We start from the raw sequence: 20,670 nt of genomic DNA, 5'->3' as shown, positions 1-20,670 counted from the left end.
CCTCTCTCTCCCCCCCTCCCTCCCTCTCTCTCCCCCCCTCCCTCCCTCTCTCTCCCCCCCTCCCTCCCTCTCTCTCCCCCCCCTCCCTCCCTCTCTCTCCCCCCCCTCCCTCCCTCTCTCTCCCCCCCTCCCTCCCTCTCTCTCCCTCCCTCCCTCCCTCTCTCTCCCCCCCTCCCTCCCTCTCTCTCCCCCTCCCTCCCTCTCTCTCCCCCCCTCCCTCCCTCTCTCTCCCCCCCTCCCTCCCTCTCTCTCCCCCCCTCCCTCCCTCTCTCTCCCCCCCTCCCTCCCTCTCTCTCCCCCCCTCCCTCCCTCTCTCTCCCCCCCTCCCTCCCTCTCTCTCCCCCCCTCCCTCCCTCTCTCTCCCCCCCCTCCCTCCCTCTCTCTCCCCCCCTCCCTCCCTCTCTCTCCCCCCCTCCCTCCCTCTCTCTCCCCCCCTCCCTCCCTCTCTCTCCCCCCCTCCCTCCCTCTCTCTCCCCCCCTCCCTCCCTCTCTCTCCCCCCCTCCCTCCCTCTCTCTCCCCCCCTCCCTCCCTCTCTCTCCCCCCCCTCCCTCCCTCTCTCTCCCCCCCCTCCCTCCCTCTCTCTCCCCCCCCTCCCTCCCTCTCTCTCCCCCCCTCCCTCCCTCTCTCTCCCCCCCTCCCTCCCTCTCTCTCCCCCCCCTCCCTCCCTCTCTCTCCCCCCCCTCCCTCCCTCTCTCTCCCCCCCCTCCCTCCCTCTCTCTCCCCCCCTCCCTCCCTCTCTCTCCCCCCCTCCCTCCCTCTCTCTCCCCCCCTCCCTCCCTCTCTCTCCCCCCCCCTCCCTCTCTCTCTCCCCCCTCCCTCTCTCTCCCCCCCTCCCTCTCTCTTCCCCCCCTCCCTCCCCTCCCTCTCTCTCCCCCCCTCCCTCCCTCCCTCTCTCTCCCCCCCCTCCCTCCCTCCCTCTCTCTCCCCCCCTCCCTCCCTCCCTCTCTCTCCCCCCCTCCCTCCCTCCCTCTCTCTCCCCCCCCTCCCTCCCTCCCTCTCTCTCCCCCCTCCCTCCCTCCCTCTCTCTCCCCCCCTCCCTCCCTCTCTCTCCCCCCCTCCCTCCCTCCCTCTCTCTCCCCCCCTCCCTCCCTCCCTCTCTCTCCCCCCCTCCCTCCCTCCCTCTCTCTCCCCCCCTCCCTCCCTCCCTCTCTCTCCCCCCCTCCCTCCCTCCCTCTCTCTCCCCCCCTCCCTCCCTCCCTCTCTCTCCCCCCCTCCCTCCCTCCCTCTCTCTCCCCCCCTCCCTCCCTCCCTCTCTCTCCCCCCCTCCCTCCCTCCCTCTCTCTCCCCCCCTCCCTCCCTCCCTCTCTCTCCCCCTCCCTCCCTCCCTCTCTCTCTCTCCCCCCCTCCCTCCCTCCCTCTCTCTCTCTCCCCCCCTCCCTCCCTCCCTCCCTCTCTCTCCCCCCCTCCCTCCCTCCCTCCCTCTCTCTCCCCCCTCCTCCCTCCCTCCCTCCCTCTCTCTCCCCCCCCTCCCTCCCTCCCTCCCTCTCTCTCCCCCCCTCCCTCCCTCCCTCCCTCTCTCTCCCCCCCTCCCCCCCTCCCTCCCTCTCTCTCCCCCCCTCCCTCCCTCCCTCTCTCTCCCCCCCTCCCTCCCTCCCTCTCCCCCTCTCTCCCCCCCTACCACCATCCATTGGGCAATGGGATGGGAAAGATGATGGACAGGGATGAGGAAAAGGGAGACCCCAATTCAACTATTGCCTATTCCGTTTTAAAGTGTGGGGTTGCCCTAATGTTAGGTTGAGAGCTATTTTGAAAAGATGAGGGAAAGAGGTTTTAAAAAAAACATTTATCGTTGGTCCATACTGGAATCAATAACTATGATCATCCTTCCAAAATGGAGAATGAAGCAAAGTAGTAAGTAAAACAAATCAACAAAAAAATTCCTTGTGCAAAATCTAACAAGTTATCCTATAGGTGCAGCAAGTTATTAGAAATAGATTGTTGGTCATCATTTGCAGGGACTAAAAATAGAGAGGTGGAGAGAATTTATTGCATACTTGAAGGGTACTGGAGATTTCACCTGGAGTGTTACAGATTTTAGCCTCAATGAGAAAGGGGGTGGTTGCAATGAGCAGGCCAGTGAATGTTTGCAAGGGTGTCGGAGTTTACAAATGAAAGATTAATCAAATTAGCCCTTTACCATTGGAATGAGATATTAACTTATTGAAATGTTAGGTATCCAGAAGCAGGGGAATAGTTTCAAAAGAGATTCCCCAATTTGAGATGGAGAGGAGAACTCTTGGTGTTTGTCATTTTGAATTTACTCAAGGCAAATGCTAAATAGAAATTTGAACTGAGTAGGTTTATGGGAACATTGGGGAATTGATGTCGAGGCCAAGCCTTGCTCAGTTATGCAGCAAGATCATGGGATTGAGCTGTTGTGACAGGGCAAAGAGTTAGGAAGAAATGCTACAGGGAAACCAACATTTTGCTTGAAAAATGGTTAATTTTTTTTACCTAATGGTTTCTCAGAATTGGTTGGTGGTTGAAAAATAAATAAGTTTTAAGCAATCATGGAGTGGGAGGAATGAACAAAAGGAAAGGTATGGTAGTGGTGGGAAAGATGTGAAAATGACAAAGATGTGATGTTTCAAAGGAGAAAGTAGCGATTTATTAAATATTATGTTGGCATAAAAATGTACAATGGAACTGCTAACAACTCTTCTGGGGGAAAATAGCAAAGGTAGCGCAAATGATCCAAAATAGTTGAGCTCTGTGCTCAGTATGGAAATAGTACCTAGTTGCAGAGTTCTCTGTACTTGCTTTGAAATTCAATTGAACAGTGTTAAAGGCAGAAATACCAGTGCCCCTTTATCATTTAATCTCTCTTACCTTCTAAGTTCATTTATCATCAAATACTTAATGTTTACCACAGTGAGTTTCAAATCACTGCCATACGCTATGTTTAAAAAAAAATCTTCTTGCATGCCCACTGTTGCTTTAAACCAAAAATGTACATTTTTTTTAAGCTGGTGGAAGTAATTTTGTACACTCCCCAAATCTCCCCTCTTGGTTTTTTCCTTCTAGAACCCCTCCAGTCAAACTTTGCAGCTCAAGGTGCTGACATACTGTTATTTTGTTCCTTCCTTCCCCTGCTTCCATTTCAGATTGGAGATTAGTCCAACATTTTCTGATTATCATATTCCCAGTTTGTACTTTGGTTGGAGTAATAGGTCTTAACTGGAGTGTTATAACTTCTAGGATATTATTTGAATTATGTAAATTAATGTCAGAATACAGGGGTCAATTTCTTGGGTCACTAATATTGACAATTTAATAGGTTCCATCTAAATGGGAACGTGGGCCTGATTGAAAAGGATAAGTAGGGCAGACACGTGTGCATGGAGACACTGCTTTAGTGGAGAAGAGTTCAGAGCAAAAGTTTCTGTACTTTTTATTATTTATATTTACCAGCAGTCCCATATCTCTACAAATATTTTAATTCCTTGAGTACCATTTTGTTTTTAACATCTAAATTTCTAAAATGTTTTTGCTGTTTGGCTCCATGTGCAATGTGCTGCTTCATCTATGCAAAGGTCTTACTTGCCACCCATGTGATGGTTAATCTGTGTGACAGTTTTCTCTCTGATGACTACAATACACAATGCATTGTATAATCTCACAGCCTTTCATATCTCTTCCTGTGCATGTCTTCTCCCATATACTGCCTCTCTGTGATGGCTTGTATACCATAGTTTAGAAGCTTCTCATGCAGAGAAATAGAACATGTATTGATACTGCTGGTAAAGAAAAAACCAACCAAAACCGAAAACAAATATATTTATGGGAAATTAGAAAGAACAGCTAGGGCTCCGTGGTTGAAATAAGCATTGCCCTATGAAAATACATGAATATGAAGATAAATTGAATTTTACTGGAATTTATTCAGCTTAGCTGGTGTGCCAAAGAAAAGGTACAAGGACTGCCTAAAGAAATCTCTTGGTGCCTGCCACATTGACCACCGCCAGTGGGCTGATATCGCCTCAAACCGTGCATCTTGGCGCCTCACAGTTTGGCGGGCAGCAACCTCCTTTGAAGAAGACCGCAGAGCCTACCTCACTGACAAAAGGCAAAGGAGGAAAAACCCAACACCCATCCCCAACCAACCAATTTTCCCCTGCAACCGCTGCAATCGTGTCTGCCTGTCCCGCATCAGACTTGTCAGCCACAAACGAGTCTGCAGCTGACGTGGACTTTTTACCCCCTCCATAAATCTTCGTCCGCGAAGCCAAGCCAAAGAAAAAAGACTATAGAGTCTAAAAAACAAAAAAATGAAGAAAATGGTAGAGGAGGTGGCTGTACAGAAGAAGGATTTAAGATCAAGTAGGATTGACTTCCTTGGAGTAGCAGGGAAGTGCTAAAATGAAAAAAATGAGGAATGTGGCATATGCAGAGTTGGTTTAATTAGAAATTTTAATTGAAATTGAATTTGTGGTCTTCAAGTTTCCTCCAGTCAAGATAGCAACTGATTAGTTAGTTGCCAGATTTAGTTAATGGGCTAATGATTGAATTGCCTAATACATGAACATTTATCTACCATTCTACTGACTGTAATGTTGAATTAATGCAGTGTATAAAAGCAAAATAGATAATAGCAACACAGATTTTGTTTAGATCAGGTTGTATCCTGAATATACTCTCAACCATATTGGGAAGTCAATTTCCTGTCAATCCAATATGATTTGGCAAGCAAGATAAAGGAAAATCCCAAGAGATTCTTCGTATATTAAATGGGTCACTAAGGGGGAAAAGGCTCTCATTAAAGATCATTTTAACCATCTCTGAGTGGAGACAGGAGATGGGTGAGATTTTGGAACAGGGCGCCATGGTTGGTGTAGCGGTTAGCACAACATCTTTACAGTACCAGTGTTCAGGACTGGATTGGGGTTCGAGTTCCTTGCTCTCTGTAAGGAGTTTGTATTTTCTGTGTCTGTGTGGGTTCTCTCTGGGGGCTCCAGTTTCCTCCCTCCCATTCAAAAATGTACTGGGTTTGTAGGTTAAGGAGTGTAAATTGGACGTAGACTCATGGGCTGAAATGGTCTGTAACTGTGTTGTATGTCTAAATTTAAAAGTTTAAAATTCTAAATTTAAACAAAAAATAAATTTAAATTATAGCACAGTAAAGAGCCTTTAACCCATGACATTGTTCTGACCAAAAAAACCTACTCAACAAACTAAACCTTCCCTACCAATGCACCTATAACCCTCGAATTTTCTTGATTCCATGTGCCTGTCCAAAAGTCTTTTAAATGTTCCTATTGTAACAAGCTCAACCACCACTTCTGACAAAATACATTCCAAGTGCCCACTGTATTTTTAAAAAAAAAAACTTGGTACTGATGTCTTTCCTAAACTTTCCTCCCTTTAACTTGTACAACTACTCTTGCCCCAGGAAAAAGGTGCTTGTTGCCAACCCTCTCTATGCCTTTCAATCTTTAGATTTCTATTAAGTCACTTTTCATTCTTCTTTGCTCCAAAGAGAAAAGTCTTAACTCTGTTAATCTTGCCTCAATACATGTTCTCCAAATGTGCATCATCCTTGTAAATCTTCTCTTTAACCTCTTCATTAAATTTCACATTCTTCCTGTAATGAGGTGACCAGAACTGAACAAGTGTGATCTAACAAGAGTTTTACAGAGCTGCATCATAACTTCACGACTCTTGAACTCAAACTATTGACTAATTTTCAATGAATATTTCTCACTAGTCTTTACTGTAGAGATCATGGAAGTTAAGAATTGAAAGAAATGAGTTGAGTCTTCAAATTCAAATTTACTGAATCAAGATACAGTGATCGAGATTGTTTTGCAAGCAGACCTGTTAGAAATTTTGTCCTTGAATTTGATGGTAGATGATCTTGTTAAGCTTCTTTGTGACAGGGAAGGGGAGGTGGTGGTGGTGAAGAGAGTGTGGCTAGGATGGGATAATGAACAAAATATACAGATGATAACTAGCTCATGGATCAATTGATTGGGCTTTCTATAATCAATAGTTGGAACAGAACTATTCTGAAATTAAGGGTTGAATTTCTGTTAAAATTGACAAATCTCAACAGCTTTGTGCAGCCCATCTTTAATTTGATGCAAGGATTTTTGGGACATAAGTACTTGATTACATATAGTGTAATACACTTATAATACAAGGGCACTAACTGCTCTTATATGAACCGTTACTAACACTTGACTGTGTTCTATTGGTGCAAATACCAATAATTCTAACTATAAATTATTGTGTTGGTGTATGATGTTGTCAAATAACCAGAAATATGAACTGTAAAATCAAAATAGCCACCTATGTTATGTTTGTAAATGTTCAATGCACCAGTTGATATGATAGCACAACTATTCCTGAATGCATTTGGCTGCAAATAATGTGATTTATTAATTAAGGACACTGTTTTAATCACCATTCATTACTAATTGGTCATTAATTTGGTATGCCACTGAATTAAAATGTTCGACTTTGTTTCAAAATGCTGTTTAGATTTTTTAATCTAGTGCAAGCATATGCAATTCGCAGCAGTAATTTGTACAGTAAGACTGCCATTTGGCCCATTTTATCCATACTTCTCAGAAAAGAAAACCATTGGGTAGAGGCTATTTGGATCATATCCATCATTTGATAAGTTCCTGTCTGATCATTTGCATTCTGTATTTTCCTGTGATCCTTTGCTTTTTTTTCATGATATCCAAAAATCTAATGATCTCTTGCTTTGAATATTCAGTATTAGAGCCTTGTCTGTTTTCTTTGGGAGTAAATCCCAAAGATCCATTTGGTGGGTTGGGAGGGGGGGTGGTGGAAACTGTCATTTTAAGATTTTTGACCTCTGGTACCTGAGCTGGGGGATGCATCACCACTGCATCCATTTTCAGCCATGTTACACTGGATAACAATTTTTTTTCATTAAAAGGTTTTCTTTCAGGAAAAAAAAATGGGGATTATGACAGCTAATTTCAAGATGAACACAAAGATAATTTCGGATTTGCTCTAAAACAAAGGAAGTTGGAGAAATATTAAATTATTTTTAAATTGAATTTACCATGTTTAATTGCACAATGATGCATGAGATATTGCGTTGGTTCAACTGACCCAAAAATGTTTTGCTGCTGATTTTCATTTGTACTCAGCATCTGATGCCTCTCATGTCAGTGTCCAACACAAGTCGGCCAGCATTGATGGATTCCAGTTGCCCTGATACTGCTTTTCCATGGTCAATGTCCTGGTGAAACCTTTCACCATGTTCATCGCTGATTGCACCAAGATCAGTAGGGTCCAAGTGTGAATGCAGAAAATGAATTGGGTGGAGCTGAGGAATGAGAAAGGTATGACCACACTCATGGGTTTGTATTTTAGACAGCCCAATTGGAGGAGAAATGGAGGGCAAATCTGGAGAAAGATGGATAGGTGCAGATAGTGGGAGATTTTAACTTTCCACCTATTGACTGGGACTCGCATACTGTACAAGAGCTGGATGGCTTGGAGTTAGTCAAATGTGTTCAAGAAAGTTTACTAAATCAATATATTGAGATTCCAACTGGAGAGAGTACAATACTGGATCTCCTATTAGGGAAGGTGACAGAAGTATGTGTAGGGGAACATTTTGGATCCAGTGATCATGATTCCATTAGTTTCAAGTTAATTATGGAGAAGGATAGGTCTGGGCCTTGGGTTGAATTTCTAAATTGGAGAAAGGCCAATTTTGAGGAAATGAGAAAGGATCTAGAATGCCTAGATTGGGATCAGTTGTTTTTGGGCCAGGATGTGCGAGGTAAGTGGAGGATCTTCAAAGGTGAAATGTTGAGAGTACAGAGTTTGTATATATACCAGTCAGGATCAAAAGCAAGGTTAGAAGGTATAGGGAACCTTGGTTTTCAAGGAATATTGGGGATCTGGTGGGAAGAAGAGAGGTGTATAACGGGTATAGGCAACATGGAGCAAATTAGGTTCTTGAGTATATATAAAAAAGAAATAAATTGGGAAAGCTAAAAGAATACGTGAAGTTACTAGCAGACAAAGTGAAGTAAAATCCTTAGTTTTTCTACAGGTATAATGAAGAGAGATAGTAAGGGACAACATTCGTCCCCTTGAAGATCAGAGTGGTCGGCTTTGTATGGTGCCAAAAGGGATGGGAGAGGTTTTAAATGTTTTTTTTCATCACTATTCACTCAGGAATAGGACAGAGTTGTGGGAAGTAAATAAAACGAGCACCATACAGATTAGAGGAGGAATTGCTTGCTATTGTCTATTGTCTACATGAACTTCTGTAAGGCCTTTGACCAGGTTCTGCATGGGAAGATAGTCAGGAAGGTTCAGATGCTAGGTATTTATGGTGAAATCATGAACTGGATTCGACAATGGCTCTAAGGGAGAGCCAGAGAGTAGTGATGGATGATTGCTTCTCAAATTGGAGGGTAGTGAGTGGTGTGCCTCAGAGATCAGAGCTGGGACCATTGTTGTTTGTCTTCTATATCAGTGATCTGGATGATGATGTGGTAAATTGCATCAGCAAGTTTGCAGATGACACTAAGATTGGAGGTGTTGTGGACAGTGAAGAAGGTTTTCAAAGCTTGCAGAGGGATCTGGATCAGCTAGTAAAATGGACTGAAAAATGGCAAATGGATTTTAATGCATATAAATGTGAGATTTTGCAAGGGCAAACTAAGAAAGGACATGCACAGTAAATGGTAGGACATGGAGGAGTGCAGTAGGACAGAAGAATCTGGGAATATGGATAAATAATTCCCTGAAAGTGTCCTAGGTGGATAGGGTTGTAACGAGAGCTTTTGGCATATTGGCCTTCATAAATCAAAGTATTGCATTTGGGAGTTGGAATGTTATGGTAAAATTGTATAAGATATTGGTGAGGCCAAATTTGGAGTTCTGTGTGCAGTTTTTGTCACCTAACTACAAGAAAGATATCAATAAAATAGAAAGAGTGCAGAGAAGATTTATTAGGACGTTGCCTGGACATGAGGAACTGAGATACAGGGAAAGGTTAAACAGGTTAGGACCTTATTTCCTAGAGCATAGAAGAATGAGGGGAACTTTGATAGAGGAATTTAAAATTGAGGGAGATAGACAGAGTAAATATAGGTAGGAATGTTCCACTGAGGGTAGGTGAAATACAAACCAGAGCACATGGGTTAAGAATGAAAGGTGAAAAGTTTAGGGGAACATGAGGGGAAGCTTTTTCACATAGACAGTGGTGGGAGTGTGGAATGAGGATTCAGCTGAAGTGGTGAATGCAGGCTTAATTTTAAAATTTAAAAATAATTTGGAGAGGTGAATGGAGTGGTATGGAAGGCTGGGTGCAGGTCATGGGGCTAGGCAAATGGTTTGGCACAGACTAGAAGGATTGAATAGGCCTGTTTCTGTGCTGCAGTGTTCTATGGCTGTACTTCACTCAAAGGGTGATGGGAGTGTGGTATGGGCTGCCATCTGATGTTTGAATGCAGGGTCGATTGTGTTTTAAGAGTAAATTGGATAGGTACATGGATATGAGAAGACTGGAGGGTTATGGTGTGGGATTAGGGTGATGATGGTCAGCACAGACTAGAGGGGCTGAATGGCCGATTCTTTGCTGTAGCATTCATGGCTTTGTATGCTTGAAGAAAAAATTATTTTTGTGATTTCCTATCATAATTTATATATTTAAAAAAAATGTATGTCTTATTATCATTTTAAGGTGATTTTCATGATCAGCACCCTAAAATCCATAAAATAAACCCAAAAGTTTTCAGGAAACAAAATCTTCATTGTCCGGTTTGGATTTGCATATAGGCCAAACTGAGCCTTTGCAACTAATTCTGCTTCACACTTAAGGCTTCTTCAGGTGCATTCTCCGCTAAGAATGCGCCTGAAGAAGAGGAAGCGGTCCTTTGACTTGCCGTTCAGGTGGCAGCACTAAAAGCGCAGTGCTGGCCACCTGAAGGGACAGCTGCACCGGGATGCGCATCTGAGTGCATTCCAGCTCCTATACATTTGGCTGTCAAGTTAGGATGGCTGGCTGTCAGCTTGGACAGCCAGCACAGGCTATCAGTGTGGGGACATCCCAAGTGGGATGTCCCCACACTGATCGCTCTGCCCCCCGGTGGGGGAGAAGGGGAGCTGGAGCGGCTGGCGAGGGAGAAGGAGGCTGGACGAAACAATGCCGGTACCCGACTTGAGCGGCGGTAACAAACTTAGCGTCAGCGTGTTTGAGCCTTGGCGGAGAAAAGCAAGGACACGGACGCAGTATTCCTGAGTTCCCAGCCCCCTTTTCCCCCGCCAACCACTCCAGCTCTGCAGTCTCCGCGCTGACAGCTCAGCCAGCTGCCCCTGCCCTGACATCCTGCGCCGGGGAAGGGGCAGCTGGGAGAGGAGCTGACAGGCGTTCGCCTGCTGACTGCATTCAGATGGCTGGGGAGGCCACTGTGCTGCGGTGATTATCCTTCTTGGAGGAGGGTTACAAAATTCGCCTTGCAGGCGCCTCCTGTGCATTCACGTGGCCTCCCAATAGCCGCATATTGCCAAAATATGCGGCATTACAAGCAGGGCAATTGGCCACCTGAAAGTGCCTATAGATAGCATCAGGATCTCCTTGATTTTTTTTTTTGCAATTCATCTACATCTTTGGAAACTGGGAGGGAACCTTGATGTCACATTAGCATCTTGGGTGACATAGTTAATGTCTTCTTTGGCTTGGCTTCGCGGACGAAGATTTATGGAGGGGGTAAAAAGTCCACGTCAGCTGCAGGCTCGTTTGTGGCTGACAAGTCCGATGCGGGACAGGCAGACACGATTGCAGCGGTTGCAAGGGAAAATTGGTTGGTTGGGGTTGGGTGTTGGGTTTTTCCTCCTTTGCCTTTTGTCAGTGAGGTGGGCTCTGCGGTCTTCTTCAAAGGAGGTTGCTGCCCGCCAAACTGTGAGGCGCCAAGATGCACGGTTTGAGGCGTTATCAGCCCACTGGCGGTGGTCAATGTGGCAGGCACCAAGAGATTTCTTTAGGCAGTCCTTGTACCTTTTCTTTGGTGCACCTGTGTCACGGTGGCCAGTGGAGAGCTCGCCATATAACAGGATCTTGGGAAGGCGATGGTCCTCCATTCTGGAGACGTGACCCATCCAGCGCAGCTGGATCTTCAGCAGCGTGGACTCGATGCTGTCGACCTCTGCCATCTCGAGTACTTCAACGTTAGGGGTGTAAGCGCTCCAATGGATGTTGAGGATGGAGCGGAGACAACGCTGGTGGAAGCGTTCTAGGAGCCGTAGGTGGTGCCGGTAGATGACCCATGATTCGGAGCCGAACAGGAGTGTGGGTATGACAACGGCTCTGTATACGCTTATCTTTGTGAGGTTTTTCAGTTGGTTGTTTTTCCAGACTCTTTTGTGTAGTCTTCCAAAGGCGCTATTTGCCTTGGCGAGTCTGTTGTCTATCTCATTGTCGATCCTTGCATCTGATGAAATGGTGCAGCCGAGATAGGTAAACTGGTTGACCGTTTTGAGTTTTGTGTGCCCGATGGAGATGTGGGGGGGCTGGTAGTCATGGTGGGGAGCTGGCTGATGGAGGACCTCAGTTTTCTTCAGGCTGACTTCCAGGCCAAACATTTTGGCAGTTTCCGCAAAGCAGGACGTCAAGCGCTGAAGAGCTGGCTCTGAATGGGCAACTAAAGCGGCATCGTCTGCAAAGAGTAGTTCACGGACAAGTTTCTCTTGTGTCTTGGTGTGAGCTTGCAGGCGCCTCAGATTGAAGAGACTGCCATCCGTGCGGTACCGGATGTAAACAACGTCTTCATTGTTGGGGTCTTTCATGGCTTGGTTCAGCATCATGCTGAAGAAGATTGAAAAGAGGGTTGGTGCGAGAACACAGCCTTGCTTCACGCCATTGTTAATGGAGAAGGGTTCAGAGAGCTCATTGCTGTATCTGACCCGACCTTGTTGGTTTTCGTGCAGTTGGATAATCATGTTGAGGAACTTTGGGGGACATCCGATGCGCTCTAGTATTTGCCAAAGCCCTTTCCTGCTCACGGTGTCGAAGGCTTTGGTGAGGTCAACAAAGGTGATGTAGAGTCCTTTGTTTTGTTCTCTGCACTTTTCTTGGAGCTGTCTGAGGGCAAAGACCATGTCAGTAGTTCCTCTGTTTGCGCGAAAGCCGCACTGTGCCACCATCATCACCCTGTACAAAAACAAAGGCGAGAAATCAGACTGCTCAAACTACAGGGGAATCACGTTGCTTTCCATTGCAGGCAAAATCTTCGCTAGGATTCTACTAAATAGAATAATACCTAGTGTCGCCGAGAATATTCTCCCAGAATCACAGTGCGGCTTTCGCGCAAACAGAGGAACTAGTTAATGTAGAAATTAACAAAATGCTATTACAATGCCAGCAACCTGGGTTCAAATCTTGTTGTCTGCAAGGAAAAGTTTACATGTACTCCCTGCGACCGTGTGGATTTTCTTCCACCCTCCAAAAACATAATGGGTTTGAGGTTAATTAGTATATTGGGTGACGTGGGCTCATGGACTGGAAGGGCCTATTACTTAAATTAATCAACTTTTTTTTATATCGAGAGAGTATCTGGAGGATATAACCATATTGGGAATGTATGAATTACAGCTTCAGACCTGGATTCAATCCTGATTTCAAGCGCTGCCTGGGTGAGTCAGTAGTATGAAGTGCTGTATGTTAAGACTGCCATACTTTTTTTTTCCTCAAAAGGCCTTGGAGAAGCTGATGTTTTTTTGTGCTGATTTGGTAGTTTCATGGTCATTATAAAAGCTCGCTATTCTTTTCGTTTCCATGTTATTGATCTTCCATTTGACTTTTCTCTGAGGTTGTCCACACGGGTCACTAGTTCAATAACTTGTAACTGCTTGCTAACTGTGACACCACCATTCCCATGTGGCAAGACATTTTATTTTGTGTTTGAATTCTTGCGCAATGAAAGCAAATGTATATTTTGCTCTCCTGTTTGCTAAATGTGAATATGCTATCACTGATTTGTCTATAAGGACTCTTGTGTCCTTCTGAAGGCCAACGCCTTTTCAGTTCTAATTATTTTTAAATACTTTTGGCATTCATGCTATTCCATTAGTCCCACACCCTATCAATGTTTTGCATCTTTCTCAGATTTGTCTATTCACTACTGCCATCTTTTTATTCTTGATCATAACAAATTGCTTGACTGGTTCTGTTTCTAATGACCTTTTTAAAGCAAAACCCATGGTTATAACCTTTCCAGCAAAGAACATAAACCCTCCACCAAAAGTATTCTCACCACTCTGAATTATTTTTTCTGATCTCTCCAGGAATCATGCAGTATTTCAACCTTTCATCTGTGTAAAACTTTGAAAGTAGATCAGAATTGAGGAAATTTGTTTTTGGGTACAGAAAAGATGGAGGCCAGAAATGCCATGGAGGTCATTGAAACATTTATGAGGGAAGTTGGTATTAATTAAAAAATTGCGATTATGGAGAGAGAAAATTGTCCCAATATTACAAATGCGCCACTTGCAGAAGAAATATACTGTTCTTTAAACTTGCACTTGCTCTCCTTCGCAGTAGGAGTGGGATAGCAAATTGAAGTGGCAGACAAACTGGGGCACTGAATCAATGCTATGGTGTGAACTTGGGTTCTCTGCAAAATGGTTACCCTGTCTGCTTTTGATTTCCTAACTGTAGAGTAAATGATGTGAGCCCCAAAGAGCAAAACATGACAAGTGATTCACCTGAAGGACTGACTGGCTACTTGTATGAAGGGAGAGACACAGTAAAAAGAAAGTTGCACCTTTTGTGGTTGCATGAGGAAATGCTGTATGAAGGTATTGGTTGGAGGTAATGGAAGATTGGATCAAGGAATCTTGAAAGGAGTTGCCCTTTCAAATGGTTGAAAGGGTAGGGGAGATTGTGAAGGACAATGCATTAAATACAAAGAATGGTGGAATTGAAGGTGATAGCCCAAGCCAACTTGATTTTCATTCTGTCCAGCTCTCCATTGGTGAAGTTGAAATTTGCGTGTACTTATTCCACATTAGCGTTTTGCATTTGGTGTTCAGTGTCATCCTTTGATTTAAAGTAACTAAATGCAGGTTGGGTCAGGCAGAGACAAATAGTTGCCCATCTCTTGTAGCTGAAGTATTGCAAAACAAACCTGAAAGAAGGAAGAATGAAAGCAAATGGGAAACACTAAATTCTATAATTATAAACATACATTTTAAGGAACAGGGTCATGCTGATGTGCACTAGTTCAGTGTTCAACAAGATTCTTGGATGAAATGAAACTGACCATAACAGTTGAAGTTTCATTTAAGTATAACTGCATTTTTGTACCCAGATCACTAACAAAATTATACAGAAACTGTTGGTCCCAATGGAGAATATGGAGAAAAGGAAACTTGATGCCATTCCAAAACGGGTCTTGAGCTTTTAACCATGATTTGTTGCTTTCATTAGGTACAGAATTCTTGGGACAGCCTTAGTTCAAAATTACTGAGATAAATTAATTGAACTATGGGTAAGCTGTATAGTGTCACAGTTCTTGTTTTCAAAAAACTATGATAGGTGTATTGATGTTTTTTGTTATACCAGGACTGCCAGAGTTAAAGGATCCACTCGTGAGTGGGTGGTGGCAGATTGTGTCGAAAATTTTAAGGCAAGTGGTTTAGAAATTTGATTTCTGGTCTCTTTATTCAATAATTCCTTTAGCTAAAATGTAGAGTTCATGTCTGTTGTGCAATTATCCGAAGCAATTTTCATAGTTGTATTTGATTATGTTATGAATCTTGATCAGGTTTGGGCACTGCTGCATTCCAGGCTTGCTGCACACATTTTTAAATTTCTCTAATAAATTGTATAGTATTGCCTATTTTAGAATTTGAATGAATGAAAAGATGCAACTTTCCTTTTTGCCTGTGACTGCTCAAAACAAGAGAACTCACTCTGATATTCCAGAATGCAAACAGTTTTATGATGATCTGGTTTCCTTGTACAGGTACACAATCCTTTATCCAGACATCTAAAATCCGGAAAGCTCCAAAAACCAGCGACTTGGGTGGCCGAGGGGGGACAGATGGCAGCGCGACTCGGGTGGACAAGGGGGGACTGACGGCAGTGCAACGAGGGGGGGACAGACAGCAGCGCGACTCGGGCGGCCGAGGGGGTACAGATGGCAGTGTGATTCAGGCGGACAAGGGGGGACCGATGGCAGTGCAACGAGGGGGGGACAGACGGCAGCGTGACTCGGGCGGCCGAAGGGAGACAGATGGCAGCGCGACTCGGGCAGACAAGGGGGGGACCAACGGCAGTGCAACGAGGGGGGGACAGACGGCAGCGCGACTCGGGCGGCCGAGGGGGGACAGAGGGCAGCGTGACTCAGGTGGGTTTAAATCTGGGGCAGCTGGCTTTTGTTCTGAAATCCGGAAAAATCTGAAATTTGGAACACACTGTCCCCCAAGGGTATAAAGGATTAGGTACCTGTTGTAGAATTTTATTGAAAAAAAATGGAGTATCCTTCATTTATTTTTGAATTTAAAAAAAAATTGAAGTTCTTTTTCTAAACTTGCATCAGGATTGTTAATGTTTAAATTCATTTGCATGGGTTTGTTGACCCAAAGCAAGGAGAATTGTGTGAAGCAATAACAGATACTATAATAACATCCTACCTAGGTTATAAACAGTGCATTTTGGGAAGTTAAAAATGGGTGGACACTAAGGAATGCTGGTGAACAGGGAGACTCTAATTCAAGTATGTAGTTATCTGAAAGTGGGTCGTCAAAAAGGCATGTGGGATGCTTAACTTAATGGGTCAGGGCATAGAATATAAAAGCTTGGATATTGGAGTTTTTTGTGCAGTTCCTCTTGGCATGACATATAAAGAATATGATGACATTGTGGAGAGTGCAGATGAGATTCACCAATTTCTCACTGTTGGTCATGATGTTGAGTTTGTCTTCTGCACTTGTTTGGCAGGAATCCTCTCCACCCTGCTCTCCCCCCACCCCTCCCCCTCCACCCCTGCCAAATTGATGGCTCCATTTCTTGTCTCCACCAGTCCCTTAATCCACTCCAACCTAAGCAAGTGCAGCACTGTACTTTTCACACCAATCCTAACCTTGTTATCAAACCCACAGATAACCGTGGTGGAGGTCAGTCTGGCAGACCTTACCTCACAGAAACCTGGCTATTTCCTAGACCTTGATCCCACCAATAAATACTAGGCCACTGTCGATGATGTTGCAGATTTCATTGCTTTAGAAGACCTTGCCTTGCCCTGATAGTATCCCCAATCCTTCACTTATCCTGTGGTTGTCCCATTGAATTTATCTCCTTGTGTCTTGATTCCATCCTCTCTTCCCTTGTTCTGTCACCTCCCATCTATATCTGGGATACCTGGCATGCCCTCCACTGTTGGAAAATTTATATACCATAAATTTATATGGTAAACTCTCTAATATCAAAGTGTATATATACTTGCATGTGTGTGTATTTTTCTTACAAAAAACAAAAACAACCCCCCCCCCTTCGTAATATAAATCCACACACCATCAGGCCTCGCATTTATATTAACCATAAAAAAAGTTGTGGGAATGTTACTTGTATTTATATATAGCAGCATCCATTGTCCTTTTTAATTATTGTAGTTATAATTGGGCCCCTATATGATCCAAATATGGCTGCCATATCTTAGCAAATGTCATATTTGTTCTTTTAAGTTGTAAGTAATATTTTTCCATAGGTATACAACTATTCATCTCAGCAGTCCATCATACTATAGAGGAGAGTCGGATTTCCAAGTAATTGCATTACATTTCTTAGCCACTGCTAAGGCTATTATAACAAATGAAATTTGGAATTCAGTTAATTTATTGGTACTTTCAATGAAGTTGACCAAAAGATAAAGCTCCGGGTTGCCCATAAAGGCCATCCTGTTATCTTTAATATTTCGGTAACAGCCTGCCAAAAAGATCTCGTCTTCACTCCCAACCATGTAGCAAGTAAAAAAGCTTCCTATTTCTGTCCCACATCTAAAGCACATGTCTGATATTTCAGATTTTGATCTATGCAATTTCTGTGGTGTAAGATATAATTGGTGTAGGAAATTATATTGAACTAATATGTATCTTGCATTTATAATTGATACCATGCTATTTAAACACCAATCAGATTCCCATCTCTGTAAACCTGGTTTTGCACTTTTAATTCTGGAGAGCACAGCACACCTTAGTTAAAAATTTAGGTTTATTCCCCAGCCAAGTTGTCGTTCCATTTCACTATTTTCAGATGGGGCCAAATTTTGCCCCCATCTTTCTCTTAGGAATTATCTGAGAAAACAAGAATCCCATTAGCTACTCCATATTTATTTCTTAATTGTTCAAAAGACACAAGAGATCCCTCCACATAACAATCATCAGTATATGTTATTCCTTTCTTATACCAGGAATTCAATATTTGTTGCCCAGATTTACGGGCAGCAACACATTTTTACATAATGGTGTTCGTAGTAATATCTGCTTTATTTCAATGCACACATTAATTTCTTGCCCTATTCTAATCATATGTATTAATATAGGGCTGTCCGTCTCTTTTGTTAACTTAACAATCCACTTCACTGTCCCTTCTTTCATTGAATATAATCCTATTTGGATCCAAGAAGGGAGGCTGTTTTCTTCAAAGAAGCATGATAAAAATCTAGTTTGTGCTAATAAATAATACTTAAAAACTGGGAGCCTATGTCCTCCCAGTTTATAATCCCATGTTAGCTTTTCCAATGAAATTCTTGGCACTTTGTTATTCCATATGAATTGCCTTATATAATTAATAATTTAAAGACATTTTTAGTTAGTGCAGTAATGATTGGAAAAAGATATTTTAGCATTATCTTCATTATATTCCAATTTATTCTTCTCAATCAGCGAGTCTTTCCATTTCTGTACATTTTTTTCTATTTTTTCTAAAAGGAGCATAATTAAATATATACAAGTTCTGTAAATTATTATGTCATTATTCCTAAATATTTAATTTCATCTGTCTTCCATTTAAATCTTCTATCTTTTTGATTATGCCATTGACAAAATTTGGTTATGAAGAGTAATCTCACTCGTATCCATATTTATTTTATAACCAGATACTCTTCCATACTTTTCTAAATGTTGTAATTTTATCAAGGACTTAGCCGGGTCAGACATGTATAGTAGCACATCATCAGTAAATAAGGTAATTTTATGTTCTTCCTGTCCAACTTTGAAGCCCTTAATATCCAGATCTCTCCTTGTAATCTCCGCCAGCGGTTTAATTTCAAGGATTAAAAACCACTGGGGATAGAGGACACCCCTGTCTACTTGATCTACTCAAGTTACAATTTTGGCTTCTTGTTTATGATAGTTTTTATTCAATTTATAAATTTTCTGCCTATACTAAATTTTTCCAGTGTCTTAATTAGAAAAGGACATTCTAAATGGTCGAATGCTTTTTCTGTCTAGGGAGACTGATTCAACTTTGATTTTGCCATATGTATTATGTTAAATAGTCTACCCAGGCTATTTGAAGAGGGCTTCCTGTAACAACTCCCACCTGAACTGTATGTTTTAATTTTGGTAGATATTGCCCCAATCTATTAGCTAGTGCCTTCGCCAACATTTTATAATCAGCATTCAGAAGTGATATAGGTCTATGTGATGAAGTTTTTAATGGGCCTCTACCTTCGGTAGCACTAATTATAGTAGTTGAGAAATATTCTGGGAGAGTCAGGGTCCCCACCGCCTGGTCCAATATAACCATCATAAGGGGCATCAGCAAGTCTTTAAAATTGTCTATAAATCTTGGGAGGAAGCCCATCTTTCCCTGGTGACTTATTAGCATGTAAAAACCCAATGCTTTCTCAATTTCTTCTCTTGTGAAAGAGACATCAAAATTAACCTGCTCTCTATCTTCTAATTTTGAAGTTCAATATTTGCTAAAAATTCGTCCGTCTCCTATTTATCTCCTAATAATTCTGATTTGTATAATTTTGTATAGTATTGTCCAAAAATATAAATTATTTTTTATTATAGCAGCCTCTGTTTTTATTGCATTTATCATCCTAGATGACTCTTCTAGGACAGATATCCTATGCCCTATATCCAAAATTTCACCGCTAACCTGCAAGGGGCATGGATATTCTCAAGGTGGATCTCCATCAGGGGCTATCACCAGATCCTGGTACACTCTGAAGCCATCCCATAAACTACCATCATAACTCCCTTTGGATGGTTTGAATTTCTCATTATGCCCTTCGGGTTTAAAAAAAAAACACGGCTCAGACTTTCCAGAGGCTGATGGATGCAGTGGGCCTGGATCTGCATTTTGCCTTTGTCTACCTTGACAACATTTTAATTGCCAACTACACCCAGCATGCCGCCCACTTAAAATAATTATTCTCCAGACTAAGCAATTTCTGCCTAACCATCAATCCAGCCAAGTGCCAGTTTGGCCGAGAGACTATTGACTTCTTGGGCCATTGTATCAACCAACATGGAGCCAGACTGTTGCCCACTAAGGGGGATGCTATCTGCTTTTTCTCCATGCCATCGATGGTGAAGGGACTATAAGAGTTTGCAGGTATGGTCACCTTTTATCATCACAACAGCCTGCATCATGAGCTCACTCTTTCCCTTCATGGCAGGACTCAGTAAAAACATACAATGGACCCAGGAGGTGACCGAAGCCTTCCAGGCCACCAAAAATGCCCTAGCCAACGCCACCCTCCTCATGCAACTGCGGACAGATGCCCCAATTGCCTCACAACAGATGGCTCTAGCACAGCGGTCGTGGGTGTTCTTGAGCAACTGGTGAATGAACAATGGCAAACACTGGCCTTTCTCAGTAAACACCTCAGACCACCAGAGCTCAAGTACAGTATCTTTGATAGAGAATTGTTAGCCTTCTTCCTGGCAATTTGGCACTTTTGTTACTTCCTGGAGTGGAGGAAGTTCAAAATTTACATGGACCACAAACCCCTTACCTTCGCCTTTAGTAAGGTGTCAGATCTGTGGTTAGCCAGGCAACAGTGGCCTACATTTCTGAATTTACAACGGACATCGATCACATGGCCACCGTGTTGGATTTGCCGGCTGATGCCCTATCCCATCCGGCTAGCATGGCAGTGCATGTCCCTACCCCTGGCATCAACTACGCGGCCCTGGCTCATGGGCAGCAAGCAGACCCTGACATTCTGGCGTACTGGACAGCACTCACTGGCTTGCAGCTGGAGAACATCCAAATCGCATGCTGTTCTGAGACACCTCAACAGGTAAACCTTGCTCTGTCATTCCGGCTGTGTGGAAGAGGCAGGTTTTCGACTCTGTCCACAACTTGGCTTATCCCGCCATCAGGACTACAGTCTAAATGGTGGTGAACAGGTATGTCTGGCATGGCCTCTGCAAAGAGGTTTTCCTGTGGGCCAGGATTTGTACTCAGTGCCAGTCATCCAAAGCCAGACTCATTGAAGCTCCACCACAGGCATTCGAGTTAGCACGTTGCCACTTCAGCCGTGTGCACATTGTCATTGTGGAGTTCTTACCCATATCTAGAGGGAAATGTTACCTTTTCACAGTGGTCGACCAGATGGCCAGAGCGGGTGCCACTATCAAAAGTTTCCACAGAAGCATATGTATGGGTTTCACTCAACTCTTGGGTAGCATTGGCAGGGGGCCCAATTTAC

General features: G+C 43.4%; 1 protein-coding gene across 5 annotated transcripts in view; it reads left to right on the top strand.

Annotated features, from left to right (window-relative positions):
* smad2 (SMAD family member 2) overlaps nt 1-20,670 on the top strand; it is a 170,316-nt gene that overhangs the window by 856 nt on the left and 148,790 nt on the right. The window lies entirely within an intron of this gene.

Source organism: Narcine bancroftii, chromosome 3 (assembly GCF_036971445.1).
Source record: "Narcine bancroftii isolate sNarBan1 chromosome 3, sNarBan1.hap1, whole genome shotgun sequence".
Taxonomy (NCBI): Eukaryota; Metazoa; Chordata; class Chondrichthyes; order Torpediniformes; family Narcinidae; genus Narcine; species Narcine bancroftii.
The sequence above is the reverse complement of the archived record's forward strand: the minus strand, read 5'-3'. Positions and strand labels throughout refer to the sequence as shown.